At 39.5% G+C, this 19,625-nt stretch overlaps 1 protein-coding gene across 4 annotated transcripts in view; it reads left to right on the top strand.

Moving 5' to 3' along the window:
• The window catches only part of SHROOM4 (shroom family member 4), a 192,312-nt gene that overhangs the window by 26,080 nt on the left and 146,607 nt on the right, over positions 1 to 19,625 (top strand). The window lies entirely within an intron of this gene.

The raw sequence follows: 19,625 nt of genomic DNA, 5'->3' as shown, positions 1-19,625 counted from the left end.
GATGATAGTTGGAGAACATAATAGAAAAATTGGTTTAAATATTGGTGTGATATGTGAAGAGCACTGGGGGGTCTTTGTGGCAGACCAAGCAAAGGATTAATATGGTCAGAAACATGATTATTGGTGCTTTGTGGTGGGTGGATACTGGCAGCCAGAACTGAAGGAGGTCTAGCTCAGAGCCTGGTGTGGACATTCAGGCAATGAGAGGGTAAAAGCCAGGAATGTAATTATGGCAGTGGAAATGGGCAGGAAGGCTGGCTCCAAGACAGATTGATTTCTGTAAACCACCAAAAATTCAGCACAATTAGGATTTCTTCAGTAATAGCTCTGAAGTGAATAGTACTCTAATGTTTAAAAAAATAACTTCCACATCCATTATCTCATTTCAGCAACTATGGGAGATTAATAGTTACTTTCACCCGCATTTTACAAATGAAACTGAGATAATGTAGTAGCAATTTAAACCATGTTTGAGAAAAGGTAAAACTAATTGCAAGAGAAAGGTCATTGTGAAAAGGGTCACTATTACTCAACTTATTTTTATAAGTTGATTTTTCTCATTAGCAGAGTAATATATTTAGATTAAAAGGTAATGTGTATTTGAGATCATCATACTACATGGCTATATTGTTTATATCCTCCCCTCAAATTCTTCCACTTAACTTATTATGGCTTTTTCTTGTCATTAGAAACATTTCGGAAAGCTTAATTTTAAATTACTGCAAAATAATAGCCTCATATGGATACACTGTAATTTAATTTATTACTTCCATGAAATTGGCCATTTAGGTTTCCAATTTTTTGTTATTATAAATAACATTGTGGAGAACATATTTGTACATGCATATTGGCCCAAGCATCTGATAATTTACTTAAAGACATATCAACTCTTTAAGAAGTCTTCTTACTGATTTACAATTGGGCTGATTTAGTGCTTGATAAAAGATTGGGTCAGTCTAGGGCTTGAGGAAGTTCCCCAAGATCTTCTCATTGTCTCAGATTACATAGTGAACTCGCACTGAGCCCCAGGTTCAGGAAATCATGTCTTGGAAAATGATGCTGCAGTTTGGTATCATCATTGATCTTGAGTCTCCTCATGCTGGCTGGTCAGCAACAGATATGATTATCCATTGGTCTCTCGACTGGGATTTGGGTGAGACGGTGGGCAGAAGTGAAAGAGAAGACATAGTTACTGCCTGCAAAGGGCTTATCAGCTCTTTGAAGAAAGAGGTCAGTCACATGTGGGATAGTTAAGGACTAGATAAAATAAAAACACCAGTTTATGTAGCTTGAAAATCGGTAGAGAAAAGCAAATATGTTAATGATATTATGGGTGATTTTGTTTTCTTCTTTTTGCTAACCTATATTTTCTGTGGTATCTATATGGAAGAAGTAAGAAGGCAATATAGTATGGATCTGAAGGCCAAGTTGAACTGAAATTCTGTTATTTATTGTGTGACCTTGGGTGTAAGTTATTGAGCCTTTTCAAGCCTAATTTTTCATCCGTGAATTACACATAATGATATTATTTATATGTAGGTCCTCTAATGTGAAGAAATGATCTAAGCCACTAAGTGCCTAGTCTTGTGCCTGGCACACAGTATTGCTTATTACTAGGTAATAAGTACTACCTAGTATTATTATTAACATTATTATATATCCTGTTTCCACCAAAATAAGACAGTGTCTTATATTAATTTTTGCTCCCAAAGATGCACTAGGTCTTATTTTCAGGGGATGTCTTATTTTTCCATGAAAAAGAATATGGTACACATTTATTGTTAAATGAAAATAAAGGAAATTTATTACCTGTATATGGTATGGTAGTACGGTAGTTGTCAACACAAACCAGACAAACTGTGAATCCTACAGTATCAAGAATTTACTCATTTATTCAATGACAATCATGTCATCATCTTCTGGAACATCATCATAACAATCCAATTCCTGAATTTCCTGGTGAATTTCTTGTGACTCCATTTCTTTCAGAATCAGTGGACCAAATCTCTCATGTTTAACCTAGGGGGGGGCCTTATTTTCGGGGGGGTGCCTTATATTTCACTCAGAAGGAAACCTGTAAGTAGGTCTTATTTTCGGAGGACATCTTATTTTTGGGGAAACATGGTAGCATTTAAATAATGGGTAAAAATATACATATGTAGTACCATCTATATCTATCTATCTATCTATCTATCTATCTATTTATATTCTGTTTTTTGTAAGTATATGTATTTTGCATATTGGTCCAAGCATCTACATATATGTATATATATACACATATATATGTATATATAAACACAAACATATAGCTGTTATAATTGTCATAGTTATATTTACAAAGAACAGAATAGGAAGGAATTTTTAAAAGCTTATAAATCCAATTTTGAAAGAGGCTTTCTGTGGCACTCGGCCGCTAAGGGAAAGTTGCTGCTGCAGTCCCTTCTCATCGCCACCAATGTTGGGCGCTTGGTTCCTTAGCTGTACAGGGCCAGCACTAGTTAGCAGCAGGTTAACTTGAGAGACTACAAGTTGTGAAGCTACAAACATCTGGGTTCAAAGCCTGGAAGTCCTCTTTCCTAGCCAAGTGCTCCTGAGCAACTCCCTGTATCTCAGTTTCCTCATTTATTAAATGGGAATCATTCATTCTTAAGTTGCAGGGTTGTTGTCAGGAGAATTAAATTAAACAATAATGCCAATATGATTGTATTTGGTCCATGGTTGAGTGCAAATTATTTTATTTTCATGAAGTGTTTGCGGAGCATTGGGTCAGTCACACCTGAGTTTAAACTTGGGCTTTGTCACACCAAAGCAGTGAGGGCTGACCCTTTCAACATCTGAACCCTGTTTTCTCACCTATAAAATGGGGTCAAGGGTACTCCCCTGATAGGGTTATTGTGAAATTTACTATATTAAGGCATACACTAGTCATACCATCATTATTATCTCATGTGCCCTTTTAGTCAGGTACTAAAATTAGCACATGAGACAAAACCCATCAATCATTGGAAATTCTCTTTGAAAAATATAGAGTGCTACTCTATATTTAGAACTCTATACAATAACTCTGTAAGTTTGTGAACCTATGACATGGACTAAAGGAAGGAGCAGGATCCTCTCTCTCATACTGGCTTTGAGGTAGTGAGCTTCCAGGAATGTGAGTTACCTATGAAGAAGGCCATGTGGCAAGCACATAAAGGTAGCCACCAGCTGACAACCAGAAAGTATCCAATAGCCCACAAGGAACTGAATCCTGTCAACAGTCACATAAGCTTGAAAGCAGATTCTTCCCTGATTGAGCATTATATGAGACCTCTGACCAACACCTTGATTTCAGCTATGCAAACAACCCAGATAAGCTGTAGTCTGGCCTCGTGACCTACAGAAACTGAGAAATAATAACTCTGTGCTGTGTCAAGCTGAAAGAAAGGAATACATGGAAAGTATTGATGCAGGTGTCTAGCCATTTAAATAATTCTACTTCTAGGATGACTATCAAATTCCTAGTGGTGAATAAGGGGATCTGTGGAGAATTCTTGAGCCTTCATTTGTTGGATTTGTTCCATTTTGTTTTCATATCACACCTCTACCTTAATCCAAGTTGATAGAATGGTGGTTGTGAAAACTTATATTGTATGTAAAACACTTAGTCCAGTTTCTGCCGCTATGAGTAAGGACATAATAAAATGTTATCTGCTATTTCTCTTAGTAGTAGTAATAATAGCAGTACCAGTAAGATATGTGACAGCACCTAACACAGGGCCTCATACCTAGTCACTGATCAATAATATTTGCTGTTTTGGGTAATTGGATGCATATACATAATATTCCTTTTTAGTGTAGTAAAGAAGATTTGGCCACCTGCTTCCTATCTTTCTAAGGTTCCTGCTATGGCTCCATGGTCATTTGTCACGTTTCAAGCTGGAGTTTATTCTCAAGTAGTTCTGAAGGCATAATTTTGCCTTACTCATCTTTGTACTCCCACAGTTTCTGGCACATGATAGGTACTCAGTGAAGAAAGAGAAGGATGGAAGAATCAGAGGTTCAAATCAAACAAGACTCTTCTTGCCTTTGTGAGATTTTTAGGGACCATGCTTCAATTTGGACTGTTGTTGCTTTTCCTGGGCTTTTGGCATCAAGCCTTAATGGTTCTGCATATTCTTTGAAACCTTTCTCTGAGCTGGAAACAGGTACATTCTTAATGGGATCTCTCTGGTATAAGTACTTGAAAGTATAAAAGTTGGCTTTGGTACACTGAGCACTTCAAGGAAGAACTGGCCTTTGAGAAGGAAGGTGATAGAGCAGTAAATAAAAGTATGAGATTTAGAGTCAAGAGAAACCTTAGCTCAAATCCTAATGTTGTCACTTCTATGGGTTCTTGGGAAGTCTCTTAAACTCTTTGAGCCTTCATCTCCTGTCCTCATCTGTAAGATGGGGGACAATATCCTAATATATAAAAACTCTGGATCATAACATCCAGTAATGACTGAGGCTTGACCAACTGGAAGTCAGTCCTGCAGTCAGCGCTGGGCTGCTGACTGCTGAGGGGGCTGCAAATCAGGGCCAGAGAGAGGCTGAAAGAAAGAAGCAGAGACTGATCCATTGCCTCTGTGGAAGCTTTTGATCAGTACTTGCTTCTCTCTTTCTCTCCCAGTCTGGCCAGCAGCCGCACCTCCATTTCTCTCCAGGCCTCCACTGGAGCTGCTGATCAGCCCCGCCTTTCTAATCGGGCCCTATTGATAGACCCAGAGACACCTACTGGCATAGAAACCCACCAATCAGAACCATATCTGGGTGAAGTGTGAGGAACCATTGCCTGCCTAGGAGGCAGAGCTTTTGACGCTGACTAATGTAGAAACTGACCAATCAGAACCAAATCTGGGTCAACTGTGAGGAGCCAATGGCTGCGTAGGAGGCAGAGCTTTTGATGCTGACTGGCATAGAACTGACCAATCAGAACCAAATTGGCCAGTAGAGGCGGGCAGTTGGGGGTGAGATCAGGTCTGCAGAGAAGGGCAGTTGGGGGCAACCAGGTCAGCAGGAGAGGGCAGTTTGGGGCAATCAGGCTGGCAGGCAGAGGGGTGAGGGGCAATCATGGAGGCAGGCAGAGCCAGTTAGGGGCAATCAGGTGAGCAGTTAGGAGCCAGTGGTCCGAGATTGTGAGAGGGATGTCTGACAGTTTAGGCCCAATCCCCAAGGGGGTCCTTGATTGAAGAAGGTGCAAACTGGGCTGAGGGAACCCCTCCCCCTCTGTGCACAAATTTTGTACACCAGGCCACTAGTTACACAATATTACATACTTCTTGTTGGTGTTATGAGGGTTAAAATATAATGTGTGCTTAAAGCTATGGTATATAATAAATGCTCAATAAATGTTATCTACTATTGTTGCATACCATATCTCTTCTTTTCAAAATGAATATAGCTTTATTGTTTCCATGTCATCAAAAGCAATACTGTTCATTATTTTAATACTAACTTAGAAAATAAATAAAAGCTTACAGAAGAAAATTAAAATGACCATACATTCCTACCACCTAGAGATAACCAGCACTGATAATTAGGTGTATATATGTCACACTTTTTCTATGTTTATATATACACACATATTAAAAATGAGGTCATATGATATGTATTATTTTATAGCCCATTTTTTATACCTGACAATATGTTGTAGGAATCTTTTCAGATCAAGATAAGCATTTTAATGGCTTCACAGTATCACACTTTATGACTATATGAATGCTATAAATATTGTAACCAGTACCATAGTAATTTAACTTGCTTCTAATGATTTGCTAATATAAACAGTGCTACAGTGGACATTTATGTACATAAATCTTCACACACTTGTCTAATTATTTTATTAAGAGACATTCATAAAAGAAGCAAATTTACTAGGTCAAAGGGAACACACTTAAAAATCATCCCTTTCATTAAAAGCACATACTGGATTAATCTTTATTAAATGAGATAATGAATGGGGAAAAACTTTGTAAACTGTCAAGAGCTGTATGCATTATTTCATTTCAATTGTTATTGTTAGAGGTGTGGCTGACTGATGACTTTAAGGCAGGGGTGGGGAACCTTTGTTTTTTTCCCAAGGGCCATTTGGATATTTATAACATCATTCATGAACCATATGAAATTATCAACTTAAAAATTAGCCTGCTATATTTGGTCAAACATTTTATTAACTCACCCCCTAATGCCTTGGCAGGGCCAGACCAAATGATTTTGTGGCCTTATACAATCCTCAGGCCCGACATTCCTCACCCCTGCCTTAAGGACTAGGAGGGGGGAGAAGGCTTGATTTCTCCCCAATTTCCACAAAAATTAGGATTACCTTTATGAACAGGTATGTAGAAGTGGATCATTACTATTTATTCTTCCTCTTGATGATGAAGAGTGACTCTTGTAGCCTTGAAGTGAAACAATTGCTTTCAAATATGGCTGCTTCTAGACAAATGTTCAGACCTATTCTTTGCCAATCTCAAATTCTAGGAAATCACTTGAATAGAGAAGCACAAGGTCTCCAAAGCTGCTTCTGTCCTGTGTTATTCCACTATGCTCTTGAGAACCAAGCCTGCGGGCCTGGCTACTTTATTTGTGTAGGTGGGGAGGTAGGGGAAGGTGTTGGGGAGAAATAGCTTTTTAAGGCAAGGCTGGTTGGTCAGTGCCTAGCTTAAGGATGCCTTGGTCACACCTTTAGTAGAGAGACTCAACTTTCTAGTGAGCCTGACATTCCACAGAGCTCAGGCCAGCCTAAAGAGACCAACTTACCCACCCACTTCTCTGGCTTCCTCTTTTTCTAGCAGCCAGAGTGCCTCTTGAGTGCAACTTTATTGTAAGCATTGTTGAGTAGGGGGAAGTGTGTATTGAGAAGTCTTGAATCTGGATCTCCTCATCTAACAGCCTGAATTCTCTCTGACTTCAAAGGCTGGGCACTCATCCAGAAATGATGCTCTTGGCCCCTTCTAGAAGGTGGGGCCAGGTGTGGGAATGCAAACAGACTGTGGGGGCCTCTATGAGGGTGGAAGGAAGCAGAAGAATATGTGACCATGGAGGGGAGCAGATGCCTGTGTGCTTGGCCTGGCTCCACCTTATAAAGGGTGCTCCTTGTAGGAATGTTTTCAATGATGCCTGTCAGAGAGTTTGGGCTCTTTGAACCTCTAAGTCTGAATTGGGTGATGTTTGCCATAAGCAGTAATGAGCATGGAAATGATTTATTCTGGTATCTTGACTATATTACTGTAAAATCACTGACATACTGATGGAGCCTATTGATCCTCAGACTGTTTCCTGAGTTCTCTCTACAAATCCATTCTCTCCAACCCCTTGCAAATCCTTGTCACCGCTGGCTATGTGTGTGCTGGTGTCTCAAAAAGCAGCACCCTGTGGGTATTTTGGACTCATTTGTCTTCCTTTCTACCCAGGCCTCCAGTTCATTGAACTGTGATCTTTTTCCATTCCTCCTCAATCTGTGTACTTTGTCTTCTGACTCCGTAAGCAAACCTGTGCACAACATATATTTTCATATGTTCACATGCACTTTAGGATATGCATGCTTGGGCCCTCAAAGCTATTTGTAAGTCTGCACGTGTCAGTAAGCCATTTTTGTGTGTAAAGGAATATATCACATCTGTGTGTACAGAAACCTTGGTGCTGTGGAGACAGGCCTTGTAGGGAAAGTAGGTATTGTGCTGAAGGGGAGTGATTGGCCCTTCTCTTGGACAAGCAGGCTTTGCTGAGCCCTTAATTGAATTATGAGTCTGGAGAACTGGGAAGCTTTTCTCCTACTGTGGGGGAAAATATGGGAGATTATACTGACTCTGGAAGAAAATGTCTTTATTTCTTTTTCTAGAATATGTGACATGGACTCAGAGGACTAATACAGGGTCTAGATTCAGAAGGCCTCATATTTAGGAAAATGTGGGGTTTGCGATGTGCAGTTGGGCCTAAGACATGTGAATGTTTTGAATCATTTTTATATTTCTCACCCTCTCTAGACTTAAAGCGTTTTATTTTTCCTTATTCTTAAAAATATTTTTTATTGATTTCAGAGAGGAAGGGAGAGGAGAGAGAGAGAGAGAGAGAGAGAGAGAGAGAGAGAGAGAGAGAGAGAGAGAGAGAGAGAGAGAGAGAGAGAAAACATCAATGATGAGAGAAATTCATTGATTGGCTGCCTCCTGCAAGCTCCATACTGGGGAATGAGCAAATTGGGCCTGTGCCTTGACCGGAAATCGAACCCTGATCTCCTGGTTCATAGGTCGATGCTCAACCACTGAGTTATGCTGGCTGGGCCATTTTCCCTTATTTTTGCATTTCCTCTCTGGGTCTTGTACAACACAGACACTTAATAAATAGTGAATGGATTATTAAGGCAAAGGGATAGACTGCTAGGCTTACTGAGACTATTGATGGCCCAATAGAGTCCCACATAACTCCTCAGGAAGGAAGGCTTAAGCCCGGGAGGTCTTGTTTCCAGAGCCAGCCTTAGACAAGGGTCCCTCCCTCCCCACTCATGAAGTAATTGGCAGGATGGTTAGAACAAGTGAATGATTGTGCCATAATTAGTTTATGACCCGAGGGCATGCCAGTTTGTAGCTCTGCCAGTCTGCTAGCTGCCACCAGCACAGATATGCCTCATAAAAATGCAAGCGACAAAGCTATGGCACTATTCCCTGGGCCTGCTAAGCCTAATGACTCAGGCCTATGAACTGAGAGAAACTGAGCTAGTGTGTTAACATTTCCTGAACACTGACCTTTTATATTTTTATTTTATGCAAAAGTAACCTTTATTTCTTACAGTTGTTAATCCTTTCTTTGACTTAATCATAATGTTCTTCCCTTCTTCCCTTTCTTAGCTTGCCTTCCTCCCACTTTCCCTTCCTTCTCTCTTTCCTCCTCTTTGTTTTGGAAAGAGAAACAGCGAGGCTAGAGGAAGACAGAGCATTTGGCCCATTATGTAACAATAATTGAAATCATTCCCTTCTGATATGCTCAGGAAATGGCTCAGCCAATATCTCCTGCAGGTCTCACTCTCCTGGCCTTCTGCTGGTATGATTGTTGTCTAAATACTCTCTTCCAGTGCCCTAAGAGTTCAAGAAACCCAACTTTGTTAGTGGGAAATCTATCAACCTACCAACCTAATTCATATAAATGTGTGCCAGAGTGTTGGTAAGAGACATCAGCAGATTTGCATTCTGAAAGTATCTTTTAATTCTGAGGTTCCATGAGCTCTTCTTTCGTTTCCTGTCCATCAACCTGCATTGCATTTTTCGTTCAGATGCTCAACAGATGGGACTCTTTGGACCCATTAAAGTTTAATTAAGCGTGTACACAGTATTTGTTGCTGACCAAAGCACTAAGCAGCTCATGTTTATAGGTAAAGCAAGAGATTTACAGATTCACTAATATTCTTTTTACCTATAAGAAATAAAGTGATTTGCAAAATGGCCAAAATCAAACAATGGCTCCCATTCAGGGATTCCTTTCAAAACTTGTAGGATTGTTGTTTACAACCTCACACAAGCAGAATTAACACCCTTAGCTTCACCCAGGGTACAGAACCAAGGTGGGAAATTCTTCACTTTTTAAAAAAATCTTCTTGTCATTACAGCCAAGTTTTCACAGCTTAAATTTCATCAGTGTTTTGTTTTGTTGGTTATGCTATTTAAAATGAAGATATAATTCTCTTTTAACATCATCATCAGTCAGTTTTCCCACCCAAAATGTCCTTATTTGTATTTATTTTGAATTGCCTTTAATGTGTCTATTGGCTTTGGTAGGGCTGGTGTCAGGGTCTTGCAAAAAAGAAGGCTCTAATAGGTTTATATTAGCATCTGTATTTTGGCCCTACATTGATTTCAGGTTTTTTTAAAATTACTTTATTGATTAAGGTATCACACATTTGTCATTGATTTCAGATTTGAAGGCTAATCATGTATGGCCTTCAGTAAAACCTGTAACTTACAGAGAACTGACATTTTGTTTTAAAAAAATAAGTTTGAGAATGGATCCTTGATAAGAAATGTTTGAGGTTGAGTTTTCTTTTTTATGAGAAATGAAAGGCTGTTATTTTCACATATTTGTGAAATTCAATACATTTTCTATTATTTCAAAGCAGTAGTAATCTGTAATAAACCAACGAAACCTGCATTTACAGAAATGCATTTTAGTTGATAATAGGCATAATATGATCATGACTCTAATAAATTTGCTATTACCAGTACTTGTCTTTAATCATCACATGACCACATGTATTCTCAAGACTTATCATTTATAGGCTATTTTTCCTGATCAGAGGTATTCAGAGGTATTTCCATATGAAAATATTTCTAGTATGAATTAGAAGAGTTTTGTTCATAGAGCGTAGGCCTATAGACTGAAAGGTCCCAGGTTCGATTCCGGTCAAGGGCATGTACATTGGTTGCGGGCACATCTCCAGTGGCTGGTGTGCAGGAGGCAGCTGGTCTATGTTTCCCTCTCATCAATATTTCTAACTATCTCTCTCTCCCTTCCTCTCTGTAAAAAAAAAATCAATAAAATATATTAAAAAATTAGTGTTCATGAAATGCAAACAGTTGTACAAGGGCCTATTATTAAGGCTAAACCATTTTCACTAATGTCTCACTTATCCTGAAACTCAGAACATAGCCTGGACCGCAGTAATACGTTTTTTAAAGGCTTTGAAACAGCTGCCACAACCTGTGGTACAGGGTAAGAGGCCCTCATGCCTTCACTTCAGAGAGACCCACTGAGTCTTAATTTAATGGGAGCCTGTTATTCCCTAAGTTATAGCAGAATACAAGCAGTAAACTAGAATTGGGGGTAGCAGGTCACATGGGTTTTAGGAGGTAGTTTACAATGATAGTTGCTTGCTAGACAACTGAGACGGAGAGACCACAAAAGGAAAGACCTGGCGATGTGGAAAAGGTACATAGCCTTCCACTAAAAAACCTAAGATTGTGGTATGCTGTAGTGTTGCTATGCCAGATTATTATTCTATTATTATTGGGAATTTAAGTTCTTTTAAAATTTTCACTCTTATAGGAAGTGAGTGGTTTCTGTACAAATTGCATTTCTTCTGTTTAGAGTTATTGCTTCCTGATATCTTACCAAAAGTATAATAGCCAGGTCAAAAGGTATGAGCTGTTTTATTGCTGTTGCTATATGTTGCCAGATTGTACTCCCAAAAGACTAAATTGTGCAAGCACGCCCATTTTCTCACAGTCCTGCAACACTGAATGTTATCATTTTAAATATTTTTGCTAATGTAATAGGCATGTAATTATACTATCCATTTTTAAAATTTTTATTTACTTAATGAGGCTTTGCATTTCTTAATGTCATAGTTTGCCATCTGGTTCCTTATTCATTTTCTTTGAGCACTTACCAAGAAAAATTGACTGACCTTCTATATTTTTATCTATTCTTTGTATTTTGGAGAGTCTAACTTTATCATTTATGTTTGTCACATATTTTTCCAATTTTGTTGCTTTCTTTTTGTGTGTGCTTTATTATATTTCGCTATGCAAAAGTGTTCTTTTTCGCATTTATATATTCAAATCCATCCATCCTGTCTCTGATGGTTCTTTCATTTTTCAATATTCAGAAATGTACCACTCCTCCACAGCTGGGACAAATATGTGATTCTGTCCTCCCCACTCCCCCAGGGTGTTTTTTTTTTCTTCTTTTTTGTGTTTAATTCTTGGACCCATCTGGAATTTATTGAAGTATATGGTATGAGGTATGGATCTAAAGTAAAATCTCCATACTGATAGCCAAATGTTTTAGCAATTCATTTTGGCAAATACCTCTTGAACTCCTCCTATGTGCTAAACATTGTGCTAAGTACCACAAGAGAGTTTTTTATTTTTTTAAAATGAGGCAAAGTCCGTGCTCTCCAAGTGTGTGATCCTGTGCCTGTGTCTGTCTTTCCCTCTCCCTTTTTCTCTGAAGAGGGGAAAGGTGGCAGTGGCAGTAAAAGGGTAGATATTTAAATAATTATATCAAAATATAAGGAATCATTAAAGAAGTGAGAAGCAAGAAAGTGAAGGAATTTAAAGAAGTGAGAGATTCTACGTGAGACAAGGTAAGGCCTCAAGGCGGAGGTGACATTTAAGAAGGGCTCATATGACAGGACTTTATTCATTTAAAAAACATGTATTGAATATTTGTTCTGCTAGGCCATGTGCTGGATGTGAGGCATAGAGATGAACAAGACATAATCCCTGAATTCAAGGAGCTCTCAGACTAGCAAGACTGGGTTCTGATAAAGGAAACAGACCAGGGGATAGTAGAAAGGGAAACGGATGTGGTTGGAGAAAGTTACAAATTGGGGAACAGCAGAGATTGAGATTGGAATGTTAGGTTGGGGTCACTTTTAAGGTGGACCTTAAATGTCAAGAGGAAGCATTGATTCTTCCATTGTTTTGGCATGGAGAAGGTTTAGGGATATGACAGTGGATTTCTAGGCCAGTCCATTTCATTTGGAAGGCTGTTTTCTGGACTGTTCTTTGTTTGCTGGACAGTCTCTGAAATGTGAGTGGGGTAAGCGTGTGTACCATTTTGATATTTGGGCTCTTTGGCAGTATGAAGTCTACCCTTTACAGTATCTATTAATATGTCTGATACCTCTCTGTAGTTCATGATATCTTTCATTTATTGCAGATGGTGCTTTTAAAAGCAATCCTTTATCCTCTGTTTCAAGTAGTTAGGATCACCTGCTTTTTGCCTGAGTTATTTAGGAGACATTTTAGAATGAGCACATCAAAATGGCTAAAATGAAGTATCTGATGCTTGAAGGATAAAGTTCAGATATCAAGAAGATTTGGTTATGGAAAACAGTTCATACCTACCTTTTTCTGGAAAAATGAGAGGCCGGTATGTATTAGACAGAAAATTAACTGAATGAGACTGCTCACATGAATGTACAATTAAATATGTGAAGTGTTTTCTTTTTTGTGGGCATGAAGACCATAGTGTGGAACTTAAAACATTGGTAACTGAACCTAAGCCATCTGCAAATTTGAAAATGAATTATTTTCCAGAGCTTAAGAAAAGCTTAATCAGAAGCTTAAAAATTAGTAGTTTGGGAGCAGAACTTCCAGAAAGAATGTGTGAAGAGCTTAACTAACTCTCTTTCCAGGGAAACAACCACTTAACTGGTGAAGATTATTAAAAAAACAAAACAAAAAAAAACACCACACATTTGAAAATTCACCTAGGACATTTGATATATTGAGAAGTATTTTAAAGGAAATCTATCAAGTCCAGTAAGAACAATGGGAGTCTAGATGTGACCTTGCCACCATCCAGCTCCATGCTATAGATGATTTACTCTTGGCAGGTATAGCCCAGAACATGGAGCTCCCTTACCATCAGTCCCCATTTGTAGGGCTGTGGTTTCACCCTGAAGCGTGAAGGGGAGGAAAGGCTGCCAGCATTTCTTTTCCAAACTCTCAGCTTCATGTTGTGGAAGCTCTATTTTGGGCTGGCATAAACAAGAAGATCACTCCCACCCTAGTTTCCATGTGTATGGCAGAGGTTCAATGCCAGGAGAGGCAAGCTTAGAACACCACATTCCAACATCTTCCCCCAGGTCCTGCTTGTAGGGTTCAGGTTACACACCATGAAAGTCATACCAAGAAGGTGGGGGATACCATCTCCGCCTTCCAGCTCCTGCTTATAGGGTAGAAGTGTCACTCAGGGAGAATCTGACCACCACGACACCCTAACTCCCATAAAGTAGTACAGAAAGTCTGCTCAATGGGATGAGTAAGACTGGAGGATCAGCAGCTTAGTAATCCTGTGGAGGGGACTGAATTTATTTGGAACAGAGCATGGAAGAATTCAGCCCCCTCCACAGAGCTACTGAGCTGCTGATCCTCCAGTCTTACTCATCCCATTGTATGAAGCAACTAGTGGAAGACTAGTAGTTCCATTAAACTAGGAGCAACACATGGCATGGCAGACCAGCTAGCAATGTAATAGAATCAGAGAGAGAAAGAGAGACAGCTCATAGGAGCCCTGTTAAGAACACACTTATCCCTGAGGGCCAGGAAGGCTGTGCACGTATGCTACATTGCACTTACTCAAAAGCAACCTGAGTGGGCACTTGAGAGCTACTAGTCACTGCTTGAACATGGAGCTGCCTTAAAAGCATTTCCTAAGGTGCACAGAGATCTGAGACCAAGTTTTGAAGCCTTACTGGCTCAAGAGGTATAAGCATAACTTTTGACCAGTCACTCTCTGAGTATTGTTATTGCTGACCCAGGAGCAACTCTGAGGTAGTTTTCAAAAATACAATGAGGCCCTGCCTGTGTGCCTCAGTGGTTGAGTGTTGGCCTATGAACCAGGAGATCACAGGATATAAAATAGTACAGTTCTTTGTAAAATAGTTGGGCAGTTCCACAAAATGTTAAATATAAAATTACCATATAATTCAGCCTCACCCTGAGATACATATTTACCCAAGAGAAATGAGAACATATGTTCAAACCAAAACAGATACATCCCAAATGTCCATAAAATGATGAATGGATAAAGAAAACATGGTATATCCATATAATGGAATATTTTTCAGCACTTTTATAGGTCATATCATATGAATGAACATCTAGCACATTGTACTAAATGAAAGAAGCCAGACACATAAGTCTACATGTTATATGATTACATTTATATGAAAAAAAAAAATCTGTAGAGACAAAGTGATTGGTGGTTGCCTGGGGATGGGTTTGGGAATGGGGACTGACTACATATGGCACATGGTTTTTGTTTGTTTGTTTTTTTAGGATAATGGACGTGTTCTACAATGAAATGGGGGGGGTAGTTGCACAATTCTGTAAATATGTTAACATTCATTAAACTGTACAGTTAAATGGGTAAATTTTATTATATGTAAATTATATATCAGCAAAGCTGTTAAAAATGCAGTGGTTTAAGAAAATAATGATGATGATTTATAAAGGATAAGACTACTAACCAAATTAAGTGATAACATCCATTCCAAGATAAAGTATAATTCTCAAATTTATATTCCTGTTACATTCCCAGGACCTTGTTCCGTTTGTTAATTTCCTCCATGTACTCATTGTGTATGCTACCATGGGTCTCTTCCTTTGGATTTTGTGATCCACCTTTTCACTTGCCTTGAGCCTATTTACCCTTTCAGAACTTTTTTCTCTGCAGCATTCTGGCTTGTGTTCTCCAAAAACCCCTTTCTCTTAAGATTTATTTTATTTTCACATCCTGAGTGTTTTTCTCAAACTGCTGGTTCTATTTCTTTGATGAAAAGTGGAAACTAATTTCCCTTGGGTTTATGAATTTGGCAAATGTTTAGTGAGCATTTGCTGTGTACTTGACCCTGTGAAGATACTTATGTTGGCTTATGTTGCTGATCTTTGTGTTTTGGAAATAAGAATTTTTAGTATGTCACAAAATATTCTATATAGAAGTTACATTTAATTAGCAATTTTGTAAAGACAAATGATGTTAGTTGGGTGTTACATTGCTTTGGGAAAGCCTTTTCACTCTTTGGATTCAATTGCTACCAATTATTGAGTATCTACTGTGTGCCAGGTAGAGAGATAAGTGCTTTACATACATCAACCCATTAAATCCTCATAACGACCTTATGAAATAGACATTTAATTAGATCCATTTTATAATGAGGAAACCAAGGCCTGGAGAATTTAAATCAACTAACATGAGGAAGAGCATGCAATCAAACCCAGTTTTCCCCAACTATTAATCTTGTACTTGTTCCATTAAACTACATTGCCTCCTGTTCTGTGTTACTCTTCATTCATTGATGCAGGGAACATTTATCAAGTCCCTAGCTCAATTGTATGCCAGACTTAGACCTTCTGAATGGAAAGGAATCTTGCTCTGCCGAAATGTCATTAAAAAAACAATTACAATATATTTTCTAACACCATTTTCCCTATTTCCCATAACTGTGATGCCTGATAATTTGGAACTACCAGGGGAAATTAAATAACTTCACCCCTCATCTTCCCAAATGCTTCAGCAAGTTCCCTGAGGTGAGAGTATCTTACTTAGTCCCTGAAGATGAATGAAATCCCAAGCAATGGTTTTATCAATGCCATCATACCCAACTCCCAAAGGTTTTCTTTATGCTTTCAGTACTTGAACGGCTACCAACAAAATGCTTACTTTATATCAGATGAGTCAAGGGGCATAGAATACTTACTTTATAGAAGATGAGTCAAGGGCCTTTTCTTTCAAGAATTTTTTTTTAAGTGTTAAATCCATTAATGCTACTTAAAGGGGTTTTGAAGGGCCACATAAGGAATCCCAGTAGCACTAATTCCCCTCTTGGGCTTAGAAACTCAGAAGGAGGTGGAAAGGGATTGGATTAAACTCAAGGTTGAACCAGCTATTCCTTTATGCCTTTGTTAAGGTTCTTGTCCTTTGTGTTTGTTTCATTTTTTGTTCCTTCAATAAACATTTATAGAATTTCAGCTATGTGGCAGGTGAGGTGTTAGGCTGGTGCTGTCTAAAAGAAATATAAGGAGAACTACATATGTGCCATTGTAAATGTTCAAGTAGTCACATTAAAAAGGTAAAAATAATCAGGTGAAATAAATTTTAATATTTTATTTAACCAAATGTATTCAAAATGTTAACATTTAAATACGTAATTAATATAAAAAGTTATTGGTGAGATATTTTACATTCTTTTTTCATATTAAGTTTGAAATCTGGTGTGTATATTAAACTTACAAATACATCTCAATTTGGACGAATCATTTTTAAGTGCTCAATCATCACATGTGGCTAGTGGGTAGCAACTGTACTCATAGCCTTGCTTTCAGGGATATTGAAATATATTAGACTAGAGGCCCAGTGCACAAAATCCGTGCATGGGAGGGGGAGGTCCCTCAGTCCAATCTGTATCCTCTCCAACATGGGACCCTGATTGCCTCTTACAATCCAGGATCTCTGGCTCTTAACCACTCGCCTGCCTGCCTTCCTGATCGCCCCTAACTACCTCTGCCTGCCTGATCACTCCTAACTACCTCTGCCTGCCTTCCTGATCTCCCCTAACTGCTCCCCTACTGGCCTGATCACCCCTAACTGCTCCCTTGCTATCATGATCGCTCATAATCACCTCTTCTTTACCCCGCACCTGGGACCCAGGATTCCCTCCTCTGGTGGGTTTCAGGCACCTGGGTCCTGGGATTTCCTCCCTCTGGCCAGCTGCAGGCACCTAAGACCTTGGCCGGCTTTGCCCGGGCTGGCTGCAGCCACAGGGGACTGTGGATGGGCGGCTTTGCCTGGGCTGCAGCCGCAGGCGCCTGGGACTGTGGGGCAGGCAGCTTGCCCCTATCCCAGGCCACAGCCTGGCTGGTCCTCATTTCTCTCTCGTGAGCTCATTTGTGCCTGGCTGATCCCCATTCCTCTCTCCCCAGTGTTGAGTGTCTGAGCTGTCATGGAATGAGGGTGTAATGACTATTTGCATATTAACTCTTCATTATATAGGATACCTTTCTGTAAAGTGATGAGGAAAGGCACATCAGCTGGAATAATACTAATAATAATTTACTTAGCATAAAGCATTCTGTGTTGTGTGTTACTTCCCTCATCACAGAGGGAAGTATTAGCTACATGAACTGAAAATCATGAGGTTAAAATCCCATGTAACAGTCCTTCAGGTTCCTTCAAAGTCTCTCCATTGCTTTTGGGGGAGTAGCTCTCTTAAAGTAGGATAGAAGTTTGATTCTGCAAATATTCTCCAAAGCAGGGAGGCCATAGGTCTCTGCAGAGTGGCCATGAATTGGGGCAGGAAGTGATTTAAGATGGGGACCTTCAGGGTCATCAATGAAGTGGCCCCTGCCATTCAAGATGCTCAAGTGACCCAGGGGAAAGACTAATAAAGAATGTTGTACTAGCCTGGGAATTCTCTCATTTTTCACTATCCTCTACCTTTCCCCATTGCTCAATCTCTTCTCCTAGGACATTCCATCTGTCAGGTGCTCCCTGACTCTCCTCTGTGCTCTGAGGAATGTATAAATGTATGTGTGAGGGCGTGCAATTATGTGTGTGACTCTGTGGAGGTGAATGGCTATGTGTGGGACTGTGTGGGTGTTACCATGGCTTAGCTATGGAAGGTATAGGAGGGTAGTTTACAGACCCAAAAGTATGTCTAGGGATAATCAAGTGAAAAGATTCTTTCTAGTTTGTGTCCACTCCGAAGATACAAATTAATGAAGCCTGAATTTAGGCACTGAGATCACTAGACAGTTTTCAGAAAGACTCCTTCAGTAGTTGCAGGCCTGCCTGGAGCAAAGAAAAACTGGTATTGAGTTTTCCACCAATGGAAGAAAATATTTTAAATCTATTTGTCACATAAAGGGCTCTTGGAATTGTCTTAGGTTTTAAGTACTCTTCCTTGATTGGAGATATAGAGGTGGGTTTTTAAAGGAGTTCCTTTGAAGAAGGCAGGTTTCTTTTTTAAACGTTTGGGACAGTAAGAACAGGAGAGATGGGAGAGTTGTGCTTTGTAGAAGGGACCCTTCTCAGAAGCCCTTAAACCATATCAGGCATTCCCTCAGACTGGTTATAAAGGCAGTCTAGCTAATGGAGTTAATCATCTGAAAACTAAGACAGGTGGCCATCTTGTTGCTCTGAAACAGACACAATCACATGTTGTCTATTGTCTGCTTTCCTCAGGGAGAAGATGTGGCTCTAAGCCAGTGTGTCAAAAGAGAAGAAAAAAAGGCACATTCCTTAGGATTAAGGTGTGAGTGAAACTTACTCTGTCTGTTCTATCAGAATAGGAAGTGCTTACGGACCACATTTTCCAGAGGGCTTAGTCTGCTGTTGACAAACCATGTGCAGCCAGGAGTGACTAAACCTGGCTTTAAAGCTGGAGGAAGATCAGAACTAGGAATTCTTGCAATATTGGACACAAGAAGCATGGAATAAAATGTTTATCCTCTATGTTTAGTCAAGATTTACTGAATACCTGGTCAAATCATCTTGTGTTATCTTACCAGATGTAGGAATAGTAAAGAGGAAAGAGGAAGGTAACTGTCATTTACAAAAATGTGCCACACACTTCACATATTCTTAAGGCCAACCTGTGGGGAAGATGGCACCTTTCCCACTTTATGTGACTTATAGCTAGTGAAGAAGCATTCCAACTTGGATATGACTTATTCCAAAGCCCATTTCTCCCACTGTCATACACTGCTGCCCTAAATCTTACTACTTAGCTAGGGAAACATGACTTTTATTATAAAGAAACAATCAGAGAAAAGGTGGCCCAGAAAGAAGCTCACTACAGACTGATTCATATGCCTTTCAGCATAATGATTATTGCTCGTCTCAGTTTTTATTCTTATAAATATATTTCCAGTAGGACATGATCTCACTCATCTAGGGGAAATGGTGAACAACATAGACTGATGAACAAGAACAGACCCAGAGATAAGGAGCCATGGGTCAGACTGTTGGACCTCAGAGGGAGGGTGGGGATAAAAGGGAGAGATCAACCAAAGGACTTATGTACATACATATGAGCCTAATCAATGGTCAAGGACAATAGGGGGGTGGGGGCATGAGGGGAGTGGGGGTGGGGGATTTGAATGGGG

Source organism: Pipistrellus hanaki, assembly GCF_964339955.1.
Source record: "Pipistrellus hanaki genome assembly, chromosome: X".
NCBI classification, from domain to species: domain Eukaryota; kingdom Metazoa; phylum Chordata; class Mammalia; order Chiroptera; family Vespertilionidae; genus Pipistrellus; species Pipistrellus hanaki.
The sequence above is the reverse complement of the archived record's forward strand: the minus strand, read 5'-3'. Positions and strand labels throughout refer to the sequence as shown.